Source organism: Lolium perenne, chromosome 1 (assembly GCF_019359855.2).
Source record: "Lolium perenne isolate Kyuss_39 chromosome 1, Kyuss_2.0, whole genome shotgun sequence".
Taxonomy (NCBI): Eukaryota; Viridiplantae; Streptophyta; class Magnoliopsida; order Poales; family Poaceae; genus Lolium; species Lolium perenne.
Genome location: NC_067244.2, coordinates 17395329 through 17417050, shown reverse-complemented (window position 1 = coordinate 17417050; position 21722 = coordinate 17395329). Strand labels below are relative to the sequence as shown.

General features: G+C 44.6%; 1 long non-coding RNA gene across 1 annotated transcript; it reads right to left on the bottom strand.

Moving 5' to 3' along the window:
• Positions 1–4803: 4803 nt before the first annotated feature.
• Positions 4804–6899, bottom strand: LOC127343008 (uncharacterized). Its single transcript, XR_011751996.1, has 3 exons — positions 5961–6899; positions 5777–5843; positions 4804–5413 (listed from the first exon to the last, which is right to left on the bottom strand). It is a non-coding gene; the product is annotated as an uncharacterized lncRNA (long non-coding RNA).
• Between the last annotated feature and the right edge of the window lie 14823 nt (positions 6900–21722).

Sequence of the window (21722 nt, the reverse complement as noted above, 5' to 3'; positions counted from 1 at the left end):
TGTTGTTAGCAACTTAATACCGGAGGGGTTCGGATGATAACTTCGAAGGTGGACTTTTTAGGCATAGATGCAGTTGGATGACGGTCTATGTACTTTGTCGTAATGCCCAATTAAATCTCACTATACTCATCATGATATGTATGTGCATGGTCATGCTCTCTTTATTTGTCAATTGCCCAACTGTAATTTGTTCACCCAACATGCTGTTCGTCTTATGGGAGAGACACCTCTAGTGAACTGTGGACCCCGGTCCAATTCCCTTTACTGAAATACAATCTACTGCAATACTTGTTCTACTGTTTTCTGCAAACAATCATCTTCCACACAATACGGTTAACTCTTTGTTACAGCAAGCCGGTGAGATTGACAACCTCACTGTTTCGTTGGGGCAAAGTACTTTGGTTGTGTTGTGCAGGTTCCACGTTGGCGCCGGAATCCCTGGTGTTGCGCCGCACTACATCCCGCCGCCATCAACCTTCAACGTGCTTCTTGACTCCTACTGGTCCGATTAAACCTTGGTTTCTTACTGAGGGAAACTTGCCGCTGTGCGCATCACACCTTCCTCTTGGGGTTCCCAACGGACGTGCCAACCACACGCATCATGCACCGCACTACATCTCGCCGCCATCAACCTTCAACGTGCTTCTTGGCTCCTACTGGTTCGATTAAACCTTGGTTTCATACTGAGGGAAAACTTGCCGCTGTACGCATCACACCTTCCTCTTGGGGTTCCCAACGGACGCGTGCTGTACGCGTATCACGGCCTTAAGCCGCCGAAGTTGACCGGAGGAGGCCGACGACGGTGGAGGCGATTGGGGAATCACAGGAGCGGGGGAGAGATTAGGGTTAGGGTTACTCGGGGGAGAGAGAGGCAAATGGGGCCGATGGGCCAAGCCAGGATGACCTAGTCTGATCTAACCCACGGGTTGGACTGACCAATGGGCTTGGAGGGTATTTTGGTCTTTTTACCAAGGGATTTTTTTAGAAAATTCAGAAAACAATTTAAAAGCCATCGAAAAAACTCTAAAAAATAAAGCAAAATAGGAATAACACTTAAAAAAATTATTATATATTCAAAACAAACACTTCAATGAAATTTTAAACAAATTTAAAATTAATTGTTAAAGAAAAATGTAAAGGAATTTATACAAGGAAAATGTAACTCTTTAAAATCAGAAAAGAATTATTAAACTATAACTTATTTTTTTAACAATTAATCAAAGAAAAATAAATGTTTTCTTTGAACATAACTCCTTCTAAAAAACATCAAAAGATATTTTATAACTCTGAAGAAGGATCAATAAAATTTAAACTTAAATTCTTCCAATCCCATAACTCTGAAATTCAAAATTTAAACCCTAAAACATCAACATGGGAGGGGACTTACAACTGAAACTGGAAATCTTACATTATTTGATCTTTAACCATTGCCCTTATTGGACAATGATGCTACTTTTCAGAAACAGAGGACCAAGGTCAATCCAAACAATCCCGCACTACCTTGGAGTGGTTCAAGCAAGTTCATCGCTTGCTCAGGTAAATTTGATTATGTTTATCAAATTAATTGCAAATTACTATCACTGTTGCATTACAAAGCAAAGATTACTTATCAATTATGAATATGACTATGTGGTGGGTAATGTAACCATGGTATGAGTATTGGTGGAGGTTCCATTGCAATTGGGTTATTCATCTAAGATTAATAACCAATGTCGTACAGTGATTCTTGCGCTGTAATACTCGTGTTAACCATATGATCTGAAATGGAACGGAGTAGTCAGTTGTATTTCTTACTTCCACACATCAACGGACGTACTTTACCGTAGCAGTTGTGTCCTACTGGGAACAACCGGAGTGGTGGGGAACCCTAAAGTCCTCACGGTATCGTGGTCTATGATGGGTTATAGAAGACCGACGAAGGTACCAAGGTCGGATTATACCTAAGGGGGTATGTTGACCGGCGGGGGTATATAGTCGAGGTCGAAGCAGACCTACGAGTATCCAAGGTCAGAACTACAATACGGGTGGATGTGCGGGGTCGAGGAGAAATGCAATGATTGGATAGGACCTTATACCTAGCCTCATACCACGGAAGTTTGGACGGGATGAGCTTCCCGGTTGGAATCAAGGATAATATCTCTTAAGGCACTACAAGAAAAAGTTTCAGGGGTCCAGCTGGACCGGCCGTGGCACCGGCTAGCCCGGCGCAAACCGGCTCCTGGAGCGGTGCCAACCGGGCACTATCCAGTAAGGTTTCCAGCTTAGGTTGGTGCTGGTCCGGCCTGAGGTTCGGTTTAGACCGGCCGAGTCCGGCCCCTCACCCGGTCTGACCGGCCTGTGGACCGGCCTCCCCGGCGCTGACCGACTCCAGCTCCGGTGGCAACTGGAGGCATGTACTGCGCGACCAAGACCCGCCCCAGTCACGGCCCGTCTCCAGGTCCGGTTTGGACCGGACGGTCCGGCCTGTGGCCCGGTTGGACTGGCCCCTGCACCGGGTGTCCCGGCCCCAGGCCCGGTTGATCGGGCTCCTCGAACGGTTAGATTTCGGCTTGGGCTCACTAAGTTCTTCCACTCTCTCTCCTCCATTGTTGACTTTGAAGAATTTTCCCTATCTCTTGATTCCCCCCATGATTCTTGCTCATTCTTGAGGGATCTAAGAGAGAAGATCTAGATCTACAATCCCTACCAATATATTTCTCCTCTAAGTGAGGGGAACCCTTTGGATCAAGATCTTGGAGTCATTTGTTGATTTCCTCTTTGTTCTTCCTCTCTAATCTCATCCTAGCATTTGTTGCTTTGGTGGGATTTGAGTGTGAACGTTTTAAACACCTCTAGTGTTCTTGCTTTGCATCATTGCATATTGTTGAGCTCTCCACCATGATTAGTTTGAGTGAGAGACCGTGAGCTTGTTACTCTTGGAGGGTGACCTCCTAGTTGGCTTGGTTGGTGTCCCGGTGACCTCTTCGTGGAAGATTGTGAAGGGGCCCGGGCTTCTCCTTTGTGGAGCTTGTGAAGTGGTTGTGGAGCTTGCCATCTCCGGAGTGGAGGAAAAGCTAGCCATAAGGAAAGGGCTATTCCTTCGTGGGACATGCTCGGAGAATAGGGTGATCCTTCGTGGCATTGGGGAATTCTTTGTGGGACCTCCACCCCTCCAAACGTGACGACCTTCTTGCAAAAGAAGGGAACACGGCAATACACATCTTCATTTCCGCGTGCCTCGGTTATTTCTATACCCGAGCTTACTTTCTTTGTGATAGCCATCGTGCTTGAAGTACATATATCTTGTTATCACTTGTGCTACATATATCTTGTGCCTATCTTGCTTAGCCCTAGTTGTTGTTGTTGCGCTTAGGTGAGCCTAGCATATTTAGGATTTGTGCTTGTAAAATAAACATTAGTTTAATTCCGTATTCTTACAAGCCAAATCTGTAAGAGTTTTTAAAACGCCTATTCACCCCCCCCCCTTCTAGGCGACATCTCGTCCTTTTAGACCGGTCAACACAATAAATGGGCCGGCCCAATAGTCATGTGGGCTGGGCCGAATGTCTTTCTTTGACCGGTCAACAGGCAAAACCGGGACGGCCCAATAGTCATGTGGGCCGGGCCGAATGTCTATTTGACTGGTCAACAGGCAAACCGAGCCGGCCCGATAAGCATGTGGGCTGGGCCAACTGTTTTTGTTTGACCGGTCAACAGACAAACGGGCCGGCCTAATAAGCATGTGGGCCGGGCCGAATGTCTTTGTTTGATCGGTCAACATGATAAACGAGCCGGCCCAATTAGCCAGTGGGGCCCACTTTCCTGTTATCGGGCTAGCCTAGTTTGTAAGTGGGGTCCACCTTATAGCAAGTGGGATGGCCTAAAATTAAGTGGGCCGGCCCGTTTAGTTGGTAGATTGGCCCATTAGCCCATATATATATATATATATATATATATATATATATATATATATATCGACGCGGATTTTCTACCATGGTGGCTAGCTACGCATGCTGTTGTGGCCATCTGATCCTGCTTAGTGATTCGTGCACTTTAACATCCGTTAGCCATGTTCCGTTACTCACCTACACAGCAAAACCATCAGCCTTGTACTATCGACAAAGCACATTACTCCATCAGTTCTCATCTTTTGTGTGCCGAGACCATGGAAGTTTATAACTGTTGCTTATACTACTTGTTAGGGCGGGACCATTTCCATGAGTACTTCTCTCCCTCCGCGGCGGGCAGAATAATTGTGGAGTACTTATTATTTAAAAAATAAAACGCGGAAATGACTTGAACAAACCCGAAGGATAGTGTGCCCCATAGAATTTAGCATCATCATCACATAAAAAAAAGGACAAAAAGATTGTTGTCATACATTGAGCACTGGACCAGGAAAGTAATCTGCATAATTCAAATAGGAAGAAGAACATCCACCCTGAAGAAATGGAGATGCAAACATTTATTTCCTCATAGAATCGGGTCTACCATTGACCACAATCTCCAAAATGGTCACGAACACAATCCCGACCACATTCCAAATGTTCAAAACTTCTTCGAGAATACCCAAATCATGAAAACTCGTAAACTGAAGACCACAAAATAATCACTAATCTTACTTAATAGAACGGCTTTCGCGGGCAGTAGACAAAGTGAGATGGAGCATAGCTAATCTTTGTTTGCAACAAATTATATAAAATTCAGAGAAAAATCTAGCTTACCAATTGCTCACAAAGCAAAGCTAGAACGGCTCAGATGGTTTGATGCAGTTGGACTTGGCATATCACTATAGCAACAAGAAATGGAGCTGTGGACAGAGTGGGATTTCAGTTCACAATGGTTGCACTGCAAGCTGCAAATTGTGGGAGAGATTACAACAACAAAATTGGGGAAACCAGATGTAGAGTGTTACTTAAAAATTAGGAAATATGGTAAATCGATGAATCACGGACGTAACCAAATATGAAAAGAAAACGTTGGCTCAATTTGATCAGCATCAGGTCAAAAAACTGACCAAAGCTACTCCAGGATTCAGAAAATGAAAGAGATGCATTAAATTATAATTTTTCCTAAATATCAACCGTGACCTGTGTCCCGCAAAATCCAGCAGGAGCCCGCCCACAGCGCGCAAACACCATCTCTCGAGCTCCTCGAGCCGCACCTGCACCTCCATACCCAAATCATGGCGGCGTCGCGCGCCTAGGCCGGCCTTCGGCCCTTCCTCTACCACCGGTAGGCGCTGCCTGTGTCCACCGTGACACTGCATCCGGCGACGCCCCGGTGACCTTCCGCACATGTCCCGCATTCGCAAGGTGGACGCCTCACATCTCCCTCCAGCGACCAGCATCCCTTATCGCCGCCGCGTGCTTGTTGAGTGCGGCCGCACCCAGCCTCCAGCATGGCGCTGTGGTGGATTCACGGACTCGACAGTCTAGTAACAAAGATCAGAGAAAAAAAAAAAGTGCATATCAGAATTAATGATCTAGAGAGAGAAAATCCAAGAAGAGCAGAGAGAGAATTCAAGATTCAGACTACAAGATTCAGACTACAGGAAACATGCAGGGGATTTTAGGGAGGAAAAGAAAGGGAGATGTGAGGAGGATGCCCTGCGGGAGGTAGCCGGCAGCCCACCACTGCGCGTGCGGCTCTCCTCCATCTCGAGGTCGGGTGGGGCAACGGAAATATATCGAAAAAATTGCGCTCGGGCTGGCTAGCGAAATGGAGTTCACCACCGTGAGAGAAACAAATCCAAGAGATCCAAGAATCAGGATTAGTATAGCGCATTACTCCTCACCTGCCCTTCCTCCGGAAATGGGATGTTTTAGGCAGTCGACAAGGATGAACAAGCTCCTCTGCCGCCCCTGCAGCCACCACAAACTCATAGAGAAACACAGCTCAGGGGTGGGGGGAAGAAACACAGTTTGAAAATTGAAATTTATTGAGCAACAACAGAACAAGAAACAAAACGATGAACTCACTTCCTCCAAACAATTGCTAGAGGAAGGGGATGCAGCGCCGGCAGCAACTATCCCTCGCCTAAAAATTCCCGATCCCCAAGTGGAACAAGACAACAAGATACCAAATCCATGGCGTGTACCAAAAAATAATAAGAAAAGGAGCAGTTGAGCCGCTGCTAGACTCCTCCATCCTCGCTGCTCAGTCACAACACGCCGCCGACGGAGCAGGCATCCTCCCACCTCGCTGCACACCATGGAGGGGAGCATGGATTTTGAGTATCAATTACATCCTAAAATTTCCATCGTCAACCAAGTTTACAAATTTCTGCAACACGTGAATCAAGAAAACAAACTGAAAAAGATCTAGAAAAACAACGGAATCTGGGGCAGAACCGCATAGGTAGTCCACGGCTACACGGGCGACCATGGCCACCAAGCTCTTCGCGTCGCACCGGCTCGATGCGGCGTTGGGGTTCGAGGGACGACGACCAGGTCGACACCCGGGATCCGTGCCATCTGTGAGCTCGGGATCCCGCAACCCCACATACACCAGCCGGCTCGCAGGGGAGAAAGTGAACTGGATGGGGCTCGGGGACGGAAGGGCCTGTTCGGCGCGCGTGGAGGAAGGGGACGGCCGGTGGCGCGCGGTTGGAGGCGGGATTCATGGCAGGAGCCATGGCGAGTCTCCGCATCTCCACAGCACAGTCGTCCTCCGATCTGCTCCACGTTCATCCACACGCGGACGGGCGGGCCGTGTCAGGGAGGTGAGCGGAACTTGGAGGGGGACGGGGCCGCGCCGGCAAGGAGAATCTGCTTTGGAGCCTTGCTCGACTCTCAGCGAGGAGGAGAGGAGCGGGCACGGTGGTGGAGCATGCCGTGGTCGGGAGCGCCGAGAAGTGGGTTTCTTTTCTCCTTTCCTTCGGCACCTACCTGTCGGACTGCGGTGTGGCGTGTGTTTGGTCGCCTGAAGAGAGAGAGAAAAGTGCCTAACGGCCGTTAGTTAAGTCGATGTGCGGTGGTGAATGCTCTATAGAGCGAACCAATGGTTAGATGGATGTGCATAGTAGGTAGACATATTCATACTACACCCGGGTGTAGTTACACTCATGCGTGTTTCTCATAATCTAGAGAGTATCTATCATGCCGGAGAGTATGTACATGTAGTATGAAGTATATAAAACTATTTTGGATGTATATATATACTACTTTGTACGTAGTATGTAGATTTTTTTACGTAGACTCATTTTTTATGTATACATATGCATGTATTTTGGATATATAGTGCAAATTATGGGTTCACTTGCATTTTTTTCACCAAACTTGATTTGGACTATCTTAGTTATAGTATACAAACATACTCAAACCAATAAAGTATCGTATATACTTATGTATGGTACTATGTTAGATATGGGTGTAACTACACCTAGGGGTAGGAAGTATTTATCCTATATATATATATATATATATATATATATATCGAACCGGTTCGAGAATAACTATTCTCGAACCCTTTTTGAACTTCCGGGTGTTTTCCTAGTGAACTTCTCGACGGAATACCAGAATTGCATGTTCGTGCGGACAGTATTTGCATCATGATTTTCAAACCGCTTATCGGATTGATGCGTATAATATACCGTTGGATTCGCACGGAAATTTCGCAACTTTTTCGTGTTCATTGTTTTCCCAAATTCTATATTGATTAAAACTAATTTGAAATATACAAAACAACGTTTTCGCGGATTTCCCTATTTTTGTACAGTTTTGGGGTTCCAGTTTTCAAACCGTTTATCGGAATGATGCGTATGATATACCGTTGGAAAGGTACTGACTAGGCGCACCTTTTTTATGAAGAACACTTTTCCAAATTCTTTATAGTTTAAGAGCAGATTTGAAAATACGTGATTACGTTTTTCGAACTTCTCGGTTTTTTGAACTGTTTTTTGAGGCTTATTTCCGAACCACTTATCGAAATGTTCCAAATGATATTGCGTTGAAAAGATATTGATTAGGCGCAGCTTTTTCATATTGAACATTTTTTCAAATTCTAAACGGCTAAAGTTTAATTTCAGAGATATGTAAAATCGGAGATAACGCCGACATGGCAACATTTCGATATTGGCTCATCTAGATTGATTAGGTGAGGCATTGCGGTGTGTTGGAGTATTAATAGGGTTATATTAGTGCTAATTTTATGTGGCGTCGGTCGGTTTGCCCAATAAGAGGTTGTACGAACGATTTCTATGAATATGATTTCCGTCCAAAAATACAAGTGCTCGAATATGGAAGTGAACTTCTCGACATCTGTTAGTGAACTTCCAATTGCAGTATAAAAGTTTTAGGCATGCTCAAAATGTACTTCTTACATGTGCAAAATGAACTTTCGCGCCGATACAAAATGAAGTTTGACAAAAGCAAATCTCCGATATGTTCACAGTAAACTTCCCCATGTTCAAAGTTAATATTAACAAAAAATAAATTTCCAACTTGTTTTCTAAATTTTCTAGAAGTGAACTATGTTCACTGAGTGAACTTATGTCCGCTGTTTTTTCTTGATGAGGTTTTCCTACAGTGAATCTTGCCAATAAATTTTGTGAAACCATTGCTTGACAAATTGAACTTGCCAATAAAATAGAAGTGAACTACAGTTTCTCGAGTATATCAGTATATCATCAGTGGTATTTTTTCACACAATTTTTTGTTAACTTTCAAGTGCATAGGAATTGAATTCCATTACAGAAGAAAACGAATTTCCTGAATTGGGTAAACTTTATAGACAGAAGTTAACAGTCATTTTCTCAAAAGAAAAAAGAAGGTGAACTGTGGTGAGCTACTTATATACATACAACTGAAATGCCGAGCTACACAAAAGTGGACTGTCCAGATCACATAGCTAAGCGCATACATCCTCATTGTCGCACATACATGTATCTGTGCGAACAGGAGCGTTTTCAACAAACATATGGCATTTATGAGAACATCATAAACCCGTAGTACCAACTGTGTGTTCCCGATGGCCTGGACAAGCATGTATTCAACTAGCCAAAACCCAAGACCAACTGAGTTAAGCAATCTGGGGCAGCAGCGGGATTGGGAGGTCGCCAACTCCTCGGATGCTGACCACGGCATCACGACTTCTCCAATTACAACGCAAAGTTTCCTTGAAGAAAGTTGTCCAGAATCTTCATTCACCTCCATAAGCTCATAAACTAGTGCAAATTCTAAATAATCTTCACAATGAGAGTAAGTTCCTTTTGAAGATGCACACCTATACAATTAAATAGTCAAAATGAATTGCTGATCATGAAATTTTGATCATAATAGTTCAATTTCCTCTAAATAGTCAACATAAAGACAAAAAGTACATAACAGAAGGAAGATTACTTTGATTAGACCTACCAATCAGTAATCGTGGATGAAATAAACTTTCAAAGTGAATTTCCCGTGCGAACCAAGTGAACTTCAATGTTAACTACTCTGAACAGAAAAAGGTAAATATGAACTTCCCGACAAAATGGGGTGGGACAAAGCTAATTGCCCCAATAAATAAAATGAACTTCACACGTGCTATCTGAATGTGTTTTTTACCGTCACTTGTTTGTCTATTTTCAGGACCTACTAATTTACCTTGGTTCTCTCCATGTCCAAATAGGAGTTCACTAGTAGTGGCTGGACTAGATGAAGTAGTACTCTAGTGCACTAAGCCAGAAAAATGCAGAGTCAGGAGGTTCAAACACAATATCATAAATATTGAACAAACATCTCAAATTCAACCATCTGCATTTCCCAGATGCAAAATAATGCACTTGAAACCAAGAGCGGACTCCCCAGAAATAGAAATTTAACCTCTGTGACAGATGACTCAAGCTTCCTCGACATGCTGAAAACGCATTTTTATTTGGAAACCTGACCTCCTTGGCTGCAGGAATAATGCACATATTAAAAGCAAAAGTCAACCTTTTGAAATAGACATATAACTCTAATGTGCACTGCGCAGCAGTCACATTTCTTGCTGCAATATTGACACATTTTAGCGGGTCCATATGCAGAACAAGAACAAAAATCTAGAAGAAGCAACGGAAATCTTCATGCATATAAGTGTGACATCTAAGAAAAATAAGATAAGAGAATCTAGATGTATTAGAGAGAAGCTACAGCCAACATGCATGGGAGCTAGAATGGAGCACAAAATACACAACTTGTTAATGGCCAAATCAAATATAAGCTCACAGCCGTAGGCAGTCCGAACCAATTAAGCAACAGCTTGTTAATGCACCAGCCTATGTTGGACTAATTGAACTTCTCCAATGTATAAAAGTGAACTTATGCAATGTATATAAAGTGAATTTACAACAATCAACTAATGCTTAGTTCAAATCGATAATACATTGCTTTCAAATAAAACGAACTTGGCCATGTAAACAATATGAACTTCTTTTTTCCTTCATAAGTGGATGAGGCGAACTTCTATTTTTAAAGCTATCGTATTTGTTACATAATCAGTCCATGCAAAGATAGGTGTTCTCTAAACTGTTTGCACAAGCAGACAGGTTGAGTAATACAAGGAAATAAACTAGAACGGACTGCAGCATCAGCATAGATTATTTAAAAGGAAATATCATAGGTAATTGTTTGGAAGTGCATACCAAATGCAAGTGTTTTCATTTTCATACATTTTTTCCTGGTAAGTGCCAAACATGCTTGCCATCAGGAGCCTCAAAGGTCCTGCCATATAGAAGATATAGTTCGTTATCTAGAGCTCATTTTAGTGATATATAAAAACAATGGAATATCATAAATGCTAGATATACAATCGCAGAGCATCATTGTTATACAAGTTGATTAACGAGATATTTTTGAGTTTCAACACATGATAAAAAAAGTGAGCTTCCCCTAATGGAGGAACTAAACTTTTAGCAAATAAAAAGGTGAACCTCTGAACCACATTGCTTTTTTAATTAGCTGTAATTCCCATGTACATGTACCAAACTTCGCGGTATGGAGAAAGTGAACTTCAGATAAGAAAAGATTAAGCTTCCAGTCATGCCTAAAGTGCAAATGAATAAACGATCACCATAAAGAGCGTCTCTTAGGTGCAGAACAAGAAGCAAAGTGGAGCGTGAATTGTGTGAGCTTCCAGGTCGTAAACAAGTGGACCTCCGGACATGCAATTTTATAAAGGCTATTTTTTCCGTGCAGGAACTTTTGTTTACATGTATTGAACCAGTTTTAATCAAAGAGTGAACTTCCGACGTTATTGCAAAGCCATTTTTTGTAAATTAGGAAAAAATTCTGGTGGAAATTATTTTTTCAAGCATAATTCGTTTTTGTAGACATAGAGCAAATTCACAGATTGTGAACTGCTACCATGGCCTACAGTGTGCTGCGCCATGGCCACTCGGTCACAGACGATACTAAGGAGAAGTGAACTATAAGGATTAGAAGAAGTGAACTTCACCCATCCTACGCCGATCCGCTAAGCCTAAGAGGAAGGCCTCTTACCAGCAACAAGCAGACAAGCACCGTTGAGAGATGAACTTGTGGAGTTCACTCCATCGCCAGCAGCAGGCTCCGCTAAACTCCAGCGGCGGGGATTGTGAACCAAGTGAGCTTCCGAAAGAAGTTGAGGTGAACTTCCAAACTATCTTGGCCATAAAAATTGGAGCTCACATATGTACAAATAGAACTTCCCTGAAATCAAAGTTTAAGAATTCTCTGAAATAAACAAAGTGTACAGCCCGAATTCGTCTAATAAAATGAACTCATATGTAAAAGTAGATGAAATCTCAGTGACAAACAAAGTGCACACCCCAAGATAAACATATTTTTTTGAAACACAAATTAACTTGCGAAACAAATACACTCCTAATAAAAATGAACTTCAACGACAGACGTAGTGCACTTCTCGACAAATTTAAACCCAGACTTTAATAAACAAAGAAACCAAACTTCCAGAATCTCATGATTTGGAACCATTTTTGGTTATTTGTATTTCTGTTTTCGAGTGAACTGCAAGAAAAAAATTAACATCCCGTGTGGCTAAATCAAACTTCCAGTTGAATTTCAGCGAGCTTCTCAAAAAATATATATTCCGGCAAAAGTTGATAAATTTCCAGAAAAAAGTGCTTTTTATGTGTGAGACGAAGTGCACTTCTGTGTTAACCAAAACGAAATGTCTGAACCGACCAATAAAACTTGTTCACATAACCAACAATTTGTCAGAATAAGGGTGCACATGGTTCAACCACATGGTCCGCATGAGAAGTGAACTACAGTATAAAATGAACTAAACTTGAGCAGCTCTTCGATCTTTTGTTTATAACCCATGTCCTGAGCTGACCAACAAGCAAGCAAGCATGAGCCTGCAGCAAACTAGCTTGGATTCAGAAAAGCCATCGGCCAACAAGGAAAGCTGTATAGTAGAGTATATTCAGAAGATTTGTAAAAAAAAAAGTTATATTCAGAAGACAAATACAAGGAAACTCACACGATCCAAGCGCATTTCCAAACCAAGACAAGACTAAAAAAATAGAGAAAACTACGTAAGTGCAGTCTCTCTGAATCTACAAGTGCAGTCTCTCTTAGCTGAATCTGTCACATTTTTTTATAAACTTTCAACTCTGCTATTATGCACTTATCTGAATCTACAAGTGTTGTTGTCGATGGTCCTGGAGACAACCTTTTTACAAAAAGAAAAGTGAGAGATATTGCACTTACATGAATGGAAACTGCAGCTCACATCAGCGGCCGCTGTAGTGCAGGTAGAGCAAAGCAGCATCGTGGCTCTCCACAATCCATGCGCGTGCGGCCAGGAGTGGAAGGTCAGTGCAGCAGCCACAGACACAATAGGCGTAGGTGGTAGTATCCCCGCAATGGGTTGACGGGCGGCAAGTCAGAGTTCCCCATCGTGCGCCGCCCAGCCCAGGGCGGATCCAGGCAAAGGAGGGGCGTTGACCGGCGGTGCGCCAAGCAGAAGATCCAGCAGCGGGGAGGAGCGCAAAGAGGAGCCTCTCTGTGGCAGTGGTGAGGCACACCCGCGAGCCGGCGACCGACACCAGGGTCGCGTGCAGGGCAGCCAGCGACGAGGGCTGGAAGGCTACTTCGTTGATGCGTCTCGACCTCCCATGAACTTGGGGATTTGGGGCTTCCGCCGGGGAAGGAGGCGGGGGCGGATTTGGGGCTGCCGCCGGGGAAGGAGGCGGGGAGGATTTGGGGCTTCTGCCGGGGAAGGAGGCGGGGGCGGATTTGGGGCTGTCGCCGGGGAAGAAGGCGGGGAGGATTTGGGGCTTCTGCCGGGGAAGGAGGCGGGGGCGGATTTGTGGCTGCCGCCGGGGAAGGAGGCGGGGAGGATTTGGGGCTTCCGCCGGGGAAGGAGGCGGGGGCGGATTTGGGGTTGCCGCCGGGGAAGGAGGCGGGGGCAGATTTGGGCTTCCGCCGAAGCAGGCGGGGTCGTGCAGTTCGGGCGTAGCACCGTGTGCGGTACAGTGGTCGGTGGTAAGAATAGGATGGTGGGCGTGGGTTGGCTGGGTGGTTCGAGAATAGCTATTCTAGAACCCTCTTAAGGGGGGGTTCGATAATAGTTGGGCTCTATATATATATATATATATATATATATATAGGACATATTCATGCTACACCCGAGTGTAGTTACTCCCACGTGTGTTTCACACAATCTAGGTAGTATCTATCATACCGAAGAGTATATACATGTAGTATGAAGTATATAAGAATATTTTGGTAGTATATATACTACTTTGTAGGTAGTATGTACACTTTTTTACGTACACTATTTCTTTACGTATAAATATGCATGTATTTTGTATATATAGTGCAAACTATGGGTGTATTTAATTTTTTTCACCAAAGTTGGTATGGAGTATCTTAGATATAGTGTACAAACATACTCAAACCAATAAAGTATGTTATATACTTCCGTATGGTAGTATATGAGACGTGGGTGTAGTTACACCCAGGAGTAGGAAGTATTTATCGACGCGGATTTGCTACCCGCATGGCTAGCTATGCACCCCCTCATGGCCATCCGATATAGTGGGCAGAAAAATGAAGGGATGTAGATTCCCATGGCTGGCAAAGGAATAAACTTAACGGCTGCTAACTCCCCGTTTGGAGACGTTGGACTGCTCAAGCGATGCTAGCTGTAATTGCAGTATGGACGGTTATACATAGGAGAGTTCATAAAAACAGTTCGTTCAAAGGCAAAAACATTGTGCTACACTTTTTACTGCACATGTAGTTTGCAACATGAATTGTAATACAGTCGGAACTACGTTCCAAAGTACAGATCTAACTGGCGTTCGTTCCAAACTATAGATCCAACAGGAAGTCATGCCTATGGACCATGCAAATTGTAACAGAAATAACCGTTTAACTGGATGTTTCAGTGGGGTGGTTGATATTTTTTCGCGTCATGGCTGGCTGTACATGCAATTTTGATGGTTGGGTGCAGGCGTTGGTTCTGGTGTCGTTTCCATTGGTTAATCTGATAGCTGGGTGTACATGCTATTGTGATGGTTGGGTGAAGTGGTTGTGAATGGAAAAATGGTTTATTGCTTATTGATAATTAGCTTCGGAAGTAAAACTGTGCTGCCTAACTCTATTGTGTGGTTGTCGGATAGAAATACTTCGAAAGAAAAGAGTATGGCTAGCGACCTCCATACAAAAACATCATGCAAAAAAGAGACTGCTCAGTGCGTATGGCAAAAAGATAAGAGAAAATTCTAACGGGTGGTGGTTGTTGGGCAGGCATGCTCTTTTTTTTTTGAACATGGGCATGCTCTTGTTGTAATGACATTTTTAGGCTTAGTGGATATGCAAGTTTCAATCATCCAGTAACTGAAGATATGCCAATTCCAGTGCTTCACTACGATGAACAGATGAATTGCTGGACCAGGATGGAGTTAATATTCAGAGCCAAGCAGAGATTGGAATGAGATACCTGAGTAGCACTAGCACAAATGCACAATAATAACAACAAAATTCAACAGCCGATGCAGATATTATGGCCAGACTATCTAAGTATTCTCGATTGACTGAACATTACTTTTTTGGCATCAGATGTTCACTTCAGCCTAAGTTAAGGTCTAATGCATGAACTGCCTAAAATAGTGACATACACATTAACCAACAATATTACAACACGGTATGTTAAGTTTCACATGGAAACACTACTCTCTGCACTACCTTCATAGAGACTGTGAACATAGGACTGCAGGTTTTTTACAGGTTACGGCAAAACAGAGCGCTCCGCCTTTAATTCCTACTGAAGAGGTGGCACAACTTGCCGCGCTCCAGCTTCTCGAGCAGCTTCTTGGCGCCAGCGACGTCTATCTCAGAGAGCGTCTTCAGGTACCCAATGGCGCGGTGCGCGATCATCAGCTTCTTGCAGCATTTCCTAGCCGACAACGACAAGAGGCAGGAAATGGCGTACTCCTTGGCCGTATTCCCGGGGCTCAGGTCAAGCAAATGTACCAGGTTCGGCACGCTCTTCTCATCCTTCTTCACGTCCCTCATGTTCGCCGGGCAGCTCATCAGGGTCGCTGCCGCCTGCGCCACCACTTCTCGCACCCATTCGACTTCGCCTCCAACAGCTGAACCAGCAGAGGCATGCAGCCATGGTCGCCCACCAGGCGCTTCATCTCCGGGAGCTGGAGATCCTACAGATTGCCAGAATATCAATGCCCAGGTCTCTTTTATTAGAAAGATAAGCATTCGTACTTCGCCGTTAGAACAAAAAAACAGAAACCAGATAGATAACATGAACTGCCCCCCAAATTGCGTTGCTCTAGCACCCCACGAACTGATCTGGAAAACCCAAATTTGTAGCACAAATCCACACTGTACAAAAGCATGAAGCAAATGTAGTCTGACAAATCAGGACATCAATTCCTTGCTAAATAAACTGGTTACTACTCACTGACATCAACAAACAGAAACCAAGAACACCTACATTCCAAGCAGAAAATGGGCCTACGTTGGTACCTCGTGTGGTGATGCGAGCTTTGGATGTCGAGCAGGCGCCAGACAGCGCCGCCTCCTGCCGTCGCGCCAGGTAACTACCACTTTCTGCCGACGAGCTTAGCTACCACCGTTATGAAGAGCATGTTGGTTGCTCCGGTTGCTAGATGGTGGTGGGCATTTGCCGTGATGGGATTGAGCAAGAGCATGGGAGCAGCAGCCAACCTTGAGGAGGTTGGAGGCCCAGGGTCGACTCGCTTGGACGGGAATGCATGTGTTTGCCTCTTTCCCAGCCGATCGCGTCGTGATTTGAAGGGAGATGCGGGATAATAGCATGCAAATAAAACAGGATTGGGCACCACACGCCGATATGAATGCAAATTGAATGGAAGATCTAGCTGCTATTGTAATACTACATAATGTCATGCAGTTAGCTTTGCGTCACTTTTTCCTTATAAAAAGGCAGAATTTTTTTACATCACGTTTGCAATGTAAATGGGATTGTAGAGTTTTGCTATGGCATCATTTTGAAAAGTGTGCTCTGCATGCAACGGGGCGTTAGTGGCTGCCATTGGAAAACCGTGCTCTTGATATGAGATTTCATGTTCTATTTAGCAGATCGGACGGCTCATGGGGTATGCGTAGCTAGCCATGCGGGTAGCCCACTATTTTGCATATATATATATATATAGAGCCCAACTATTCTCGAACCCCCCTTAAGAGTGGTTCTAGAATAGCTATTCTAGAACCCCCCCCCCCCAAACCAACTCGGCAAGCGAACCTCCCACCCCGCGCGCAACCCACCTCCCGCCCCGCGCGCCTCCCACCTCCCGCGCGCGCGTCGCCTCCCACCACCTGCCGCGCGCCCCGGCTGCCGCCGCCCACTCCGCCTGCCGCGCGCCCCGGCGACCGCCGCCCCCACCACCTGCTGCGGCCCCCGGCGACCGCCGCCCCCACCACCTGCTGCGGCCCCCGGCGACCGCCGCCCCACCACCTGCTGCGCCCCCGGCGACCGCCGCCCCCACCACCTGCCGCGCCGCCCCGTCGACCGCCGCCCCCACCACCTGCAGCGCGCAGGCTTCCGCCGCCCCGTCACCTGCAGCGCGCACGACCTCCACCGCCCCACCACCAGCCACGCGCACAGCCCCCGACGTCCCCACCAACTGTCAGAGGCGCCACTGTCGCCCCAGGGAGTCTACCTCCCGCCCCTGCTCCCAGCTCCTCCGGCGGCGCCCCAACCAGACCGAGAGTACAAAAAATCTCTAGAGTACAAAAAATCAAGAAGTTCACATCTACAAGACTCAGTAGTTCACATCTACGGAACTTGGATGTTTCACATACACGAAATTTTTTAAAATTATGAAATTCTCCAGATTTCAAAAAATCAGGAAGTTCACATCTGCAAAGACTTGGAAGTTCACACTCGCAAAATTCAGAAGTTTAGAAATTTTTTCTAGAGTTCAAAAAATGGGAAGTTCACATCCGCCTAAATTTAGATGTTCACTTTCGCAGATTGGTGAAGTTCACTTCGCCGAATTCAGAAGTTCAGAAGACTGCTGCATAACTAAACATGAAAATCGAAAAGTTCACTTCGAACACAAAAATATAGAAGTTCACATTATTTTGGGAAGTTCACTTCGAACAAAAGACAAAACAACTCGGAAGTTCAATTCAAACATGTGGAAGTTCGCAAATATTTTCAGAAGTTCACTTGCCACCACCGGGAAGTTCATTTACCTCCATACGGAAATTCACTCCCCGTATAGAAGTTCATATTTGAAATGGAAGTTCACTCTTACAATGTTGAGGTCCGTCTGGAAGTTCAGATGCAGAGAAGGGGAAGTTCAGATAGTGCAGATGCGACGGTAGTTCGCTATATTTTCTGAAGTTCACTTCAAACTAGACCAAAGTTTTGGAAGTTCGCCCTGTACAATATTGAAGTCCGTCGGGAAGTTCAGATTCAGGGGAGAAGAAGTTCACATCCACAGAAGTTCGCTATAATTTTATTACATGCCAGAAACTTTTATACCGCCGATCGGAAGTTCACTAACAGATATAAAGGAAGTTCACTTCTATATTCGAGCACCTCATACACTCTGTTTTTCTGGACGGAAATCATACGCATAGAAATCGTCCGTACAACCACCGATTGCGCAAATCGACCAACTCAACTTACAATTAGCACTAATATAACTCTACTAATACTCCAACATATCGCAATGCCACACCTAATCAATCTAGATGAGCCAATTTCGAAATGTTCTTGTGTCGGCGTTATCTTCACTTTTATGTATTTCTGAAATTAAACTAAAACCATTTAGAATTTGGAAAAACATTCAACATGAAAAAGATTCGCCTAATCAATATCTTTTCAACGCAATATCATTTGGAAAATTCCGATAAGTGGTTCGGAAATTAGCCCCAAAAAACAGTTCGAAAAACCGAGAAATTCGAAAAACGTAATCACGTATTTTCAAATCTGCTCTTAAACTGTAAAGAATTTAGAAAAGTGTTCTTCAAGAAAAAGGTGCGCCTAGTCAGCACCTTTCCAACGGCATATCATACGCATCATTCCGATAAACGGTTTGAAAACTGAAACCCCAAAACTGTACAAAAATAGAGAAATCCGCGAAAACGTTGTTTTGTATATTTCAAATTAGTTTTAATCAATGTAGAATTTGGGAAAACAATGAGCACGAAAAAGTTGTGAAATTTCCGTGCGAATCCAACGGTATATTATACGCATCAATCCGATAAGCGGTTTGAAAATCATCATGAAAATACTGTCCGCACGAACATGCAATTCTGGTATTCCGTCGAGAAGTTCACTAGGAAAACACGCGGAAGTTCAGAAAGGGTTCGAGAATAGTTATTCTCGAACCGGTTCGAGACCTATATATATATATATATATATATATATATATATATATATATATATATATATATATATATATATATATATATATATATATATCAACGCGGATTTACTAACCGCATGGCTAGCTATGCACCACCTCATGGCCATCCGATATAGTGGGCAGAGAAATGAAGGGGTGTAGATTACCATGGCTGGCAATGGAGTGAACCTAACGGCTGCTAACTTCACGTTTGTAGACGTTGGACTGCTCAAGCGATGGTAGATGTATCTGTAATGTGGACGGTAATACATAGGGTATTTCCAAAAAATGATAGCTCATTCATATGAAGAAAAATTGTGCTACGTTTTTTACTGCAAGCGTAGTTTGCAACATGGATTGTAATACAGTTGGAAATTCGTTCAGTGTTAATAAGAAGCAAATATCTGGCAATAGAAAAATCAGTGCCAATTTTGTTTGTTCTGGTGATGTTATAATGAACTGACATGTGTTCGATAGAAGAAAAGAACTGACGAATGGTCTAGTATATTTCAAACCAATTTGTCTTACGGAAGATATAAGATTTTGCTCCTTCTGTATGAGAAACAGTGACCAGTGTACGTATTCACTTCGAATTATTTAGATGCTGTCCTATCTATGTCATGGTTTGTACTCAACCATGCGTTTCGAGGTGTCATTCTGATGAAAGCTTGAGGAACACCATTTTATTTGTGCAACGAAAAGGCAAACGAAGTGAACCATGCATGTGCACTATGCAAAATGACAATAAAAATACATAACAACTGGACATTCCTCTTTGACGTGGTTTTTTGTGTATGCTGCACGCCATCTCTCTTGTCCTTCTACCGTCCATCTTTTCAAAAATACATAACAACGGTCGGATTGCTCTTTTTGTCTATTCATTCTCATACGAACTAACTTTTTCGTAGGAAGTGAAGGTAACCTGTAGCTCAATTCTAGAAGACTAAAACTGAAAGCATGCATCTATACTTTTGAGAACCAATCCTGTCATGAACCGTGATGAACGGCTCGTCCGTTCGTGTATTTGAAATGCCATAGGCTTGTATTTGTATACTGAGTTTAGCCACGTGCAAAACTGACAGCCAGTTTAGGCAGAAGGATGTCTCCCAATTCAAAAACTACAAATGCAAAAGACGTACAAGCAAGACACAACCTTCCGTTATATCCTCGCTGCTTTGTACATCAAGCAGCTAACAGACTTACACGCAACAATCACCAAGTAAAGAAAACAAAATAGAAGTTGCAACCAATCTTTATTTTGTATAGGAGCTTTTTTCTGCCACCAAGCGAGAGTGTGCCTGAAGTTTACTTGCTATGATCTGTAGCTCCGGAGGCAGCGAGAGCCGTGTCAGCTTGGCTTGGAACTTGACCATCCTACCGACGTCTGGCAAGACAGCCTTGGCGACGTCGAGCTTGTCGAAGCGCACCATCCACGCAGGGAGAAGCATGGTCCTGGCAGGGTCAAAGATCCTGGTCCCGGACATCACTTCGGCAGCTGCAGATCTTCCAGCGTAGGAGGTGATCAACGCTGAGCTGCGGCATAGGAGCCGAACAGGAGACACATGGATGCAACACGACTGCACAAGTACTCGGTGATGAAGAATCCTGTCAGTGTTCCCGCCAACGCCGAAGCGACCATGCACATGGCTCCCCACATTGGCATCGTGTAGTGCAGCCATCTCAGGTAGCCGCCTCGTGGGGTGCACGCCGCGGCCTCGTCCCCGCCATCCAGACGCTGCCGCAGATAGTTCATCAGGAGCAGCACGTCTACGACGTACAGGGCGATGACGAGGAGGGAATCGCCCGAATAAGCATCCTTCGTCACCATGGCAGCGCCAGTGCAACCGCACCTTCGTGACGGGCAGCGACGGTAATAGCCACATCATTTTCCCGTCGTCATGGACGTGGTTGGTCTTGTTGGTGGAGTCGTCGGCAGCGAGCGTGGGTACCGCCACCGAGTCAAACGTTGCCAGCGGCTCCCTCCCGTGGCGCGCCGCCACTCTGTGGAGCAGAGTGACGGCGAGCGTGCGTACCGCCACCGAGTTGAACGCCGCCAGCTGCTCGCTCTCGTAGCGCGCCGCTGGATGCCGACGGAGATCTCCTTGACAGTTGACTTGACACGGAGTCGGCGATCTTCTCTTTGGGTGGCAAAGTGAAATCTGGATTGGCATGTGCATGTTTTGGTGTGGCTGGCTGGCTCGTGTTGCAGCTCGCTTGGCTTGTTAAAATCTCACTAGGCGAAGTCGAGTGGATCATATGTGTGTAAATTTTGTGCTGATATACTTTCTAAAACTGGTCTCCGTATAATAGCGTGTGAACAAAAAAAGGCTGGTACGATGGTCTGGTGGTGGCAATCTGAATGCAAATCCGAATGCATGACTGGTGGTCTGGCATTTTGGTTGGTACGATGGATTTTGTGATGTGTTGATCGATGCAAATTGCAATTCAAACTGCACTCTGTTGGGCCATACATTTGGCGTTCGGACTGGCACAAAGGATGGCTTGAAGTCCGCTCCCGATGTGACAGCGTCTGGTAGTTCCGTTAGTTTTTTGTGCTCTCACGTAGTGAAATGGTGCTCTCTATAGGAGATCAAACGGCTGGATGAGTGTGCATAGCTAGCCACGCGGGTAGCCCACTATTTTGCATATATATATATATATATATATATATATATATATATATATATATATATATATATATATATATATATATATATATATATATATAGATATATATATATATAGAGAGAGACGCGCTATTTGACTCCCTGGGGGCAGAATATTATTCTGCACCCCACCCGACATGCTCCCGAGCCGTTCCAGTCCGACCGCGCCGCTCCACCAGGCTGCCAAGCGATGTAAAATAACCTTGCATGCAACGTAAGAAACTTGTAGACATGCGCCTGGGAAACAC